Source organism: Bos indicus x Bos taurus, chromosome 2, assembly GCF_003369695.1.
Source record: "Bos indicus x Bos taurus breed Angus x Brahman F1 hybrid chromosome 2, Bos_hybrid_MaternalHap_v2.0, whole genome shotgun sequence".
NCBI lineage: Eukaryota > Metazoa > Chordata > Mammalia > Artiodactyla > Bovidae > Bos > Bos indicus x Bos taurus.
This window is the reverse complement of record NC_040077.1, coordinates 53,738,525-53,747,488: the sequence shown is the minus strand read 5'-3', so window position 1 is coordinate 53,747,488 and position 8,964 is coordinate 53,738,525. Positions and strand designations below refer to the sequence as shown.

The following is an 8,964-nucleotide window of genomic DNA, read 5'->3' as shown; positions in this document are numbered from 1 at the left end:
AAATCAAATTCTCTGCTTTTCAGAAACATATGTTGTAGGTGAGATGTCGTACACGGAAATTAGTAGACGGCTCTGAATTGGTACAACAGTTTAACCTGGCAACATGTTTCTTCTTTCAGTTTCCAAGAAAGAAGAAATATAAGCTCACTCTGTTCTCTCTTTTCCCTTTACAGCTGGCTCTGCAATGGATCTTGCATCCACCACTCCCCCACAACTTGTTTTCTCACAACCTTTTATATTTTTAGGTGTTTATGGGAATATTCCTTGGAGAAGGCAATGGTAATCTACTCCAATATTCTTACCAAGATAATTCCATGGACAGAGGAGTCTGGAGGGCTACAGTGGTCACAAAGAGTAAGACATGATGTAATGACTAAACACCAATATGAATATTATAAAGATTTTATAATGGAAAACCATTATATCACCAGCTACAAAGAATATGCTAAATACTTTTAAAAAATGAATGAAGGGAACATTTTTTTAAAAGGACAGATTTATAAAATATAAGATATAGGTTGATAGATTAGACCTCCAAGTGAGTTCTTTAAAAGTGGCTATTTTAAACAATAGTTTTTAAGACAATATTTTGATGGAGTGGTCTTTAACATTATCAAAAGACTTCAGAAGAAGAAGTGAAAGCAAGACACTTTATCTATACTTTTGTATATATCTATATGTGTCTCCTGTAGTTAAAAAGGAGTATAATTTTTCTACCAAAAATGACACAGACTTCACCCTCAGACTTACTTCCTGGATATTAGAACTTGGCAAATTATCTAACATTCTTACAGTACAAGGAATAAGTGAAATAGAAAAAAAAAAAATACAAAATTTGAGATAGTCTGGATTCAAAGTTTTATTCTTCCAACTTAATAAAATTAAGACATTCCTCTTATTCTATAGTATTATTTTAATGATAAGATTCATGTGATAAAACATATTTTCTTTTCACTGTACAATTACTTGTACAAAAGTAATTTTGTATGTCTTTTATCCCCATTTCTTGGACACTGGAGGGTAATGCTTTTGTTCTGGATTTTTTTTTTTTTTTTTTTAAGGATGTGTTACTTATTAACTTGTGTGTCTTGGTACATTGGCTCTCTACATGCATTGCTTTATATATATCTCAGTAATCTCAGTAAATACAAGTGATTTAATTATTTAGCCCCAGTCTCTATCTTTGGTCTTAATTCTGAAACATTTTGCTTGTGGTTTTTCATACCTAAAAGGATATATAATAAAAGACCCAAGCTTGGGAATAAACATAAAGAGATAATGAAGGTAGAACGATAGATAGCCCACAAGCTTAAATAATTTCCATTTACAATTTCCAACTTTAGTTTCCACATGATCTTCTAACACTGACTTTTTCTTACTTGATTGTTTTGTTAACCATCTAGATTGATGATTTAGGACTTTTAAAAATCCACCTATTAGGCAATAACAGAGAAGGCAATGGCACCCCACTCCAGTACTCTTGCCTGGACAATCCCATGGATGGAGGAGCCTGGTGGGCTGCAGTCCACGGGGTTGCTAAGAGTTGGACATGATGGAGCGACTTCACTTTCACTTTTCACTTTCGTGCATTGGAGAAGGAAATGGCAACCCACTCCAGTGTTCTTGCCTGGAGAATCCCAGGGATGGGGGAGCCTGGTGGGCTGCCATCTATGGGGTCGCACAGAGTCGGACACGACTGAAGTGACAGCAGCAGTAGCAGCAGGTTATAAAGTATATCCTAGAATTTAGGGCCAATATTAAACTTTCAACTTAAATGTTAATTCATTAAGTGTCAAACTCTGTTTCTAGAAACAGAGTTCTGTTTTCTAGACTAGAAATTCACAATGCTTTTGACAGTGAGGTATTATCTCAAAATCCAAGTCTTCTGGATTACCTCCAGAGTTAGGAAATAACTTTTCTCCAGTTCTTGGTGTATTTCATAGCCCAAAGCAAGGAGGAATGTGAATTTGGGGATTTAGTTCCTGGACAAACTAATTGGTTCAGCTCACACACAAAAGAGGATAATCCATTTACTCTACAAGATTATTATAGGATATGGTTCACATTCCCAAAGATCTTAGTGAACAAGAAAGTGTTTACCTAAGTCTACAGGGCAGAGCTTCACAGGGGACAGTGCCCGAAGCAGAGCCCCTAGTGTTTGAAATACAGAGCAGGAGCAGCATGTTGTTCAGATGTCTGTCAGTGACTGGCGATTTACCGTCAGAATACACAAGAGTGGGAAGAACTAAAATTAGCTCACAAATTCCCCATAGGGTGGAGTCTGAGCAAAAGTGCTTTGACTTTCTCACTCAGAAGTCTAGTCTATATTTGTAAGCTACTTTTGAGAGGTTTCATTTTGCTGAAAAGAGACACTGGGAGCTGTGGACCCCACTGGAATCCTAATAGGTAAGTTCTGAGACATTGATATACTCTACACAAATATACATTCAATGAGTTTTCTAAAGGATATTCCTTCTGCTAGAATTTTTGTCATAATGCTTTAGCAGTTTCTTCTGCTAGATTCTTCTCTTTCTTTTTTTTTCCTCCAAATTATTTTCATAAAAATAGTGCAACACACAGGGTCTCTACTACTAAAGACCCTTTAACCCTGTGGGTTAAATGAACAGATTAAAAAAAAAATATATATATATATATAGTATAAAACATCTACTATAAGATAGTTATAGTTGAATAAGTTAATCTTACTGTGGTGTGGATACTCGCTCAGTCGTGTCCAACTTTTTTGTGACTCTATGGACTGTAGCCTGCCAGGCTCTAGGCAAGAATACTGGAGTGGATTGCCATTTCTTGAGTTTAAATGGTAAAATTAGATGAAAATTCATATCCTGAAGTTAGCTTTTTAGATCCTGTGTTTTCTGGGGACTCTATTTGTCTTATGTTGATATTAGTTATATTCAATTTTATTTAGAGAAGTGAAAATGTCTATTTCTTGAATAAGGTTTCTTCCGCTTTCACTTTGTGAAATGTTTGCCTAAGAATGGAAAGTTGAAACATTTTTTTCTATATAGTTAAAAGAGTTTACTTATTTCTTTCCTGTTTTTATTTTGAGAAGGGTGAGGTATTTTTTAGATAGTAATATTGGACGAAACACCTTGAATTTATTAATTTGAAACTCAGCATGTAATTCATATAAGCTTAGATATAAAGTGTGCAGCTGTGTCAGTGACATTTCTTCATTCCTCAAACAGCGATACATTTAAAGAACATTGTTCCGTGCACATGTATTAAATAATACTCTTTCTCAAGCTACACACTTTCTTTATAATATGCTTTGCCAGGTTCTAAACTTTGAACTCATGTGAATAATTTGCTCATTTCAGCCATGAAATCTGAAACTGTGTAAAGATTAACCACTGGTGAGGTGAAAGTCCCTCAGTCATGTCTGACTCTTTGTGACCCCATGGACTATACAGTTCATGGGATTCTCCAAGCCAGTATACTGGAGTGGGTAGCCTTTCCGTCTCCAGGGGAACTTCCCAACCCAGGGATCGAATGTCACTTATTTAAGTATTTAATTTGCTTACTAGTTAATTTATTTAACTATCTAACCTGAGAACCTGTGGGTAACTAGGAGATCTTGAATTCCACGATTCCACAAAAATGTGTTTATAACTATAGAAGTTTCTTCTTTAAAATTTTAGCTGTATAAATAAAATTGGAAACACAATTTACAAAATTTCCATTGAAGGTAAATGGCAATTTCCACCATAAGGTATTAATATGAAAAAAAAATATTATGAGACTTTTATCCATCTGTGTACATAACCACTTTTTAAATAAAATTACCTCTAAATATATGAAATATAAAATTTAGAAGTTTTAAATTTGGCTTGAATTGCTTTATTTCAATATCAGAGCATGTCAATTTACCTGTAAATGGTAGACTAAACAAGGTATAACATTCTGGTTTGTGAAGTACTAACTGACTTAGTGGCAAGGTGAGTGCAGAATGTAGCAGGAATCATTTATGATGAGTTAATAAATTGCTTTCTTAGAGTGAGGGTACTGTGAGTTTATTTACTCCTGTTGGGGGCTGTTGGCAGGGTGGCATCCTGGGTGCTCTTCTGGAAAGAGTATTTCACCATCAAGTATCTTACTACCCGGGCAGGTGAGGTTTTGATACTCAAGTTGTGACAAGTTCAGAAGAAGGCGTGGACTTCAACCTTGCCCTCACTAGGACTGAAAGGATTGATTAAAAAGAGTAGATGGATTTATAGCCTGTGGGGCTTTGCAGAGTGAATACAGGGGTTTAAAAAAAGAAAGAAAGGGAATGAGCCAAAGAAACACTGCAAAAAGAATTAAAAAATTAGATGGAAGAAATGAAAGGTTCAAGCCTTGTGTCAGGAATTCTTCTCTGCATACTCCACCCACATGCCCTGTCAATGACAAGTTCAGCTTGACTCAGTTCCTCAGGCAAAGTGCAGTCCCAGATTGTGAGCTCTGTTATCTTTCTCCTTCATTTTTGTTTCTACTCTATTGATTCCAGAGTTTGGTCTCAAAATAGAGGAAAAACAACTCTAATCCCTCAAAACTGGTACAGGGATGAAATAAGAAACAAATATAAAGAGGCCCATGAGTTAATATTAATATCTTTTTTGTTAAACAAAGAAAGTTAAATTTTACAGGGGATATCACAAAAGAAAATGAATATATGTTTGTTTCAGTTCAGTTCAGTTCAGTCGCTCAGTTGTGTCCGACTCTTTGCGACCCCATGAACTACAGCACACCAGGCCTCCCTGTCCATTACCAACTCCCGGAGTTCACCCAAACTCATAACCCATTAGAGTTTAGAGTCAGCCCTGATGAATTCACAAAGTGCTGACTCTCCAAAGGAAATCACGCAGAGTCCCACTGAAAAAATTCTTTTTAAAATCACTTCCCCTGTGGCTGAAATGAGAAGGGTATTCCTAAAGTAACGGTCATTAATCCTGTCAAATAATTCACCTATTTTGTGCATCTTATTCAATTGCCAGTTTAAGGGATTACTCTATTTTAAAGGCACTGATCAGGAATGGGATGGCTGCAAGGATAAATTACATGAGATTCAGTCCCCCGACTAAATATAGTTCAGTACAATAGACCAGCAATTCAATCAAGCTATCGTAAGTAGCAAGCTTATAGTAAAGACACACTCGGTAGACAGAAAAACAGCTCATGGGATTCTTGGAACAGCCAAGAAGGCAACCTCCCAGGCCTTGTAAATAGTATGTTGCACAGAAAGATCAATGACTTCCCAGTTGGCTTGTCTTGTCATCTTTCTAGGAGCCATAGCTATTTTATCTCTTGCCATCCATGTAACTAAGTGATTCTTACTTGCCTTTGAAGTCACTTCATGTTTTAACAATCAGTGGTTCAGTTTGACTCTGAAAAAATGAGTCACTCATGACAATACTCCTTGCAAACCCTACCATTTTATTGCTTCTCTCTCTTAAATTTGTGCTTGTTTCTAACTGAATGAATAGCTATGTCTCACAGGTCAGATTCCTGAAAAAATTGGATTATATGCTCAGCTAAACACCATCAGGATTGTTGGGCTAGAGCTTTTATGAGCAAGTCACTCACAGACCATTGATAAAATAGTGCATTGTCTTTAGTGCACCAAGTATCCAGCAAAAGTCTGATCTACTATGACTAGGCAATTGACAATGTCAAGCAGTAGTGCTATTTAATGGGCAGGTTCCTTCATCAGAAAAGTATAGCTAGAAATGCAGATAAAATCAAGTTGTAGGCATGGCATGAATGTTTGTCCCATATATACATATGTATCTAAATAACTACAGGAACTAGCAGAATGTATTATTTATTATAAGAGGTATGCTCACAAGTGTTACAGGTATTCAGAGGGGGAAAAAACTACTTTTAGCTCAGATAACATGATGGAACTCATGAAGAACAATGACATCTGAGCTAGGGCTAGAAGAGTGACCAGGATTTGAATATATAAAAGGAAAAGTAGAATATTTTAGGCAAAAGGAATAAATAAAAATCATAGAGATAGAAAATTTCGTGAAGATGACAACTAATTTAATATGGTGTCCATCTATCCACCCTGCCATCATGTGCTCAGTCATGTCTGACTCTTTGCAATGTTATGGACCGTAACTCTCCAGGCTCCTCTGTCCATGGGACTTTTCCAGGCAAGAATACTGAGTGCATTGGGATCTTCCCAATCCATGGATTAAACCCATAACTTCTGCATCTTCTGCATTGCAGGTGGATTCTTTACACCTTGAACCATCGAGGAAGCCCTAAAGTGTGTGTATGCATGTGCTCAGTTGTGTCCAATTCCTTGAAACCCCATGGACCTTAACCAAGCAGGATCCTCTGTTTTTGGAAGTTTCCAGGCTAGAATACTGGAATGGGTTGCTGTGCGCTCCTGTAGGTGATCTTCCTGACCCAGGGATCAAACCTGTGTCTCTTGCTTGCTTCTCCTGCATTAGCAGGCAGATTTTTTACCACTGTGCCACCTGGGAATCCCCAATTTAGTATGGTCAGGTATTAAAAGAACAAAAAACATTAATAACAAAATCAATTAACATTCTTATAAAAGCATAGATCAGAGCAGTTGAAAACTACTACGAGCACCAAAGCTAAAAAAACATACACATTTAAAGCTCAGTATTCTTACCTTTCGGAGAAGGCAATGGCACCCCACTCCAGTACTCTTGCCTGGAAAATTCCATGGATGGAAGAGCCTGGTGGGCTGCAGTCCATGGGGCTGCTAAGAGTCGGACACGACTGAGCGACTTCATTTTCACACATTGGAGAAGGAAATGGCAAACCACTCCAGTGTTGTTGCCTAGAGAATCCCAGGAACGGGGGAGCCTGGTGGGCTGCCATCTATGGGGTCGCACAGAGCCGGACACAACTGAAGCAACTTAGCAGCAGCTGCAGCATTCTTACCTTTGAATATAAAGGATGGCTCATCAGGGGAGACCACTGGCAACTGAGAAAGGAAGAGTTCAAATAAATAAGGAGGATTTAAGTACAGAGTACAGGAGGTATGTCTACTTAGCTGGCATTATAAAACATTGAGATATGCAACTCTTAATTGCCTAACACTGTGTGTTGGTTGAGGTGGCAGGAGAGTGAGTGAGGAATAGGAGAAAGATGATTGAACTGCAATCTGTTAGTTTCCATTGGTCCATAAGAGTTCTAAACTTTATGTACTGTCTATGAATTGAGAAGTATCAAACTTATATCTCATGATTCAATTTTCTCATGAGCTACAGACTCAAACATCCAGTGCTTGACATTTCTACCTGGGATTCTTAATAATCATCTTAAACTTAACGTGTCCTAAACATAACTCTGATTTTCCTCCTGAATTTGTTTCTTTCCTAGGTATTTCTTACTTCATCACTTTGAATATATTCACTCAGATCCCAAAGCTAAAGGTCACTCCCTTTCTTGTCCTCACCAGAGATACTTTCTTTACTTTTCTCTCCAAAATATACCATAAATCCACACACTTCTTTTCCCCTCACCACATTTAATTTACTATCATTTTCCCCCTGAACTACTAAAATAATCTCTTTTTTACTCTTATAACTCATCAAAAGGAGAAAAATGATTTTTATTTAAAGTTATATAACTCTGGTTTCCCACTAAACATAGAAAAACAGCCAAATTCCTTCCTGGCCTTCAGAGTCGTTATGATAAACGATCACCTCCCCCTCTCTTACATTTTAGTCTTCCCTTCTCTCTGCTTTCATGAGTTGAACAACCCAAACCTGCCTACACTTCAGGACCTTGGCACGTTTCATCATCTTCCTCCAGGTCTAGGTCCTCTTCACATGTCTGACTTTCTAACGGGATTCAGAAATTCTCCTATGTCCTTACCTAGGAGAAATGCACTTGACGCACCCCCTAAGGTAGCAATTCCATGCTCCAGTGACTCTATTCCATTCTCTGCTATCTCTACTCATAGCTTTTGAAACTATCTAAAGTTGTATTAATTTATTTATTTTTCCCTTCTTGCACTAAAAAGTCACTCAACAAAAATCACTTTTATATACTTTGTTAGATGCTGCTGTTCTATAGTACTTGGGGCTATAGTACAGGTGTTCAATAAATATCTGTTGAAAGAGTAAAAAAATGAAATACTGTATACATGGGGTCAACAATAGTATAAGTATTAAATAAAACTAGCTTGAGAAAATTTCTTGACACCCACCAGTCTCTAACCTCAGAGAGTGTTCTAGCAGGTTCCTAGATATGTGTGTTAAATTAGATGCCAACCCCTCAGGCCAGAGTTTAAATATAAGCAAATGAGCCTCCTTGACTAGGTCTAAGCACAATTGGCCGCCTTTGAGCCAGGCCCTGGGACAGATAAGTTTGAGCACCCAAGCCCATTAAGAGCTATTACTCAGGCTCCTACTCTTTTGTGCCTTGGGACTTCAGCCCTATTGGTTTTCACAGTTTTATGTTCTGGGGGCTTCTCTCTTAAATACACGTCTTAAAATTTGAAGTATCTGATGTGGGAGCAAAACCCTTTGCGCCTCAGAGAGAAGATCCAGGCTTTGATTTCCTTCAGAAGGTAGATCACTACACAGGCGGGGGGGGGTGTTAAGGCCAGACTGTATCCTAGCCTCTTCTACTCACTTCAGTGTGGTTTTCTCTTTGTTTTTCCAATGTGTATTTGATGCTCAGCCAGCCTTTACATTTTTTTGTTCAGAGGACATTGCTGCATATGTGGCTCCAGACTCTGTGTCTGTGGGGGTGGGTGAGTTCAGTATATACCTGCACCGCTATCTTGAACTGGAAGCCTGTACAATTCTTGCTCAATTTAAAAAAAAAAAAAATGAAATTTTGGGAAATATAATTATTTTTGAAAAAAGAAATAGAAATCTCCATTGCTATTTATCCATTTCAGGAATTTAAGTTTTCTTTCCAAAAATATAGGAAGTGTTAGATAATGATTAAATGAAGCAGGATGTGGTT

General features: G+C 37.4%; 1 protein-coding gene across 2 annotated transcripts in view; it reads left to right on the top strand.

The window, feature by feature from the left end:
• Positions 1–2,144: 2,144 nt before the first annotated feature.
• Positions 2,145–8,964, top strand: part of KYNU (kynureninase) — a 121,409-nt gene continuing 114,589 nt past the window's right edge. The window contains exon 1 of one of the 2 annotated variants that reach the window (XM_027561635.1): positions 2,145–2,406. The gene's annotated coding sequence lies outside the window, so the exon portion shown is untranslated. The remainder of the gene's footprint in view (positions 2,407–8,964) is intronic. The other variant, XM_027561643.1, reaches the window with a different exon arrangement.